We start from the raw sequence: 574 nt of genomic DNA on the forward strand, positions 1-574 counted from the left end.
AGAGTTGGCAGTGGGTGGTGATGACTAGCTGCCTTCCCTCTAGTCTTACACTGCTAAATTAGGGACGGCTAGCGCAGATGGCCCTAGTGTAGCTTTGCGCGAAATTCAAAAACAAACAAGCAGACATCAACAATGTTTTTCAAATTAGTTAATTATTTAGATTTCGTCTTCCTTCAGTGAGCAATTATAAAATCAACACTTAGAAAGTGTTATATAGTTAAATAGTCGTTCGCAAAGATTAAGCCTACAAGTTCCTTAAATACTAGAATTACGGTGACACTAACTATGTATAATTAACTATATTTGTTTCTCTTAATATAACTGTTTTCGAAATATATATCAATACACCTGAACATGAGTGTTTAGTGACATTTTATTTTTATGTTTGGTAATGAAGTGTGTTATCATCCAGATACGTCAGTTTCTTTGGCTCAAAGGGCAAATCCTAACGTGTTCCAGTACATCATGTGCTCAACAGCGTACCGTATATTTCGGAATATAAGATGCACCCTTATTTTGATTATAAAGATTTTGGGGGAAAAAAAGCTACAGTCGCATTTGAAAGATTTTTATT

The sequence above is a fragment of the Limulus polyphemus genome, unplaced genomic scaffold (genome assembly GCF_000517525.1).
Source record: "Limulus polyphemus unplaced genomic scaffold, Limulus_polyphemus-2.1.2 Scaffold248, whole genome shotgun sequence".
Lineage (NCBI taxonomy): Eukaryota > Metazoa > Arthropoda > Merostomata > Xiphosura > Limulidae > Limulus > Limulus polyphemus.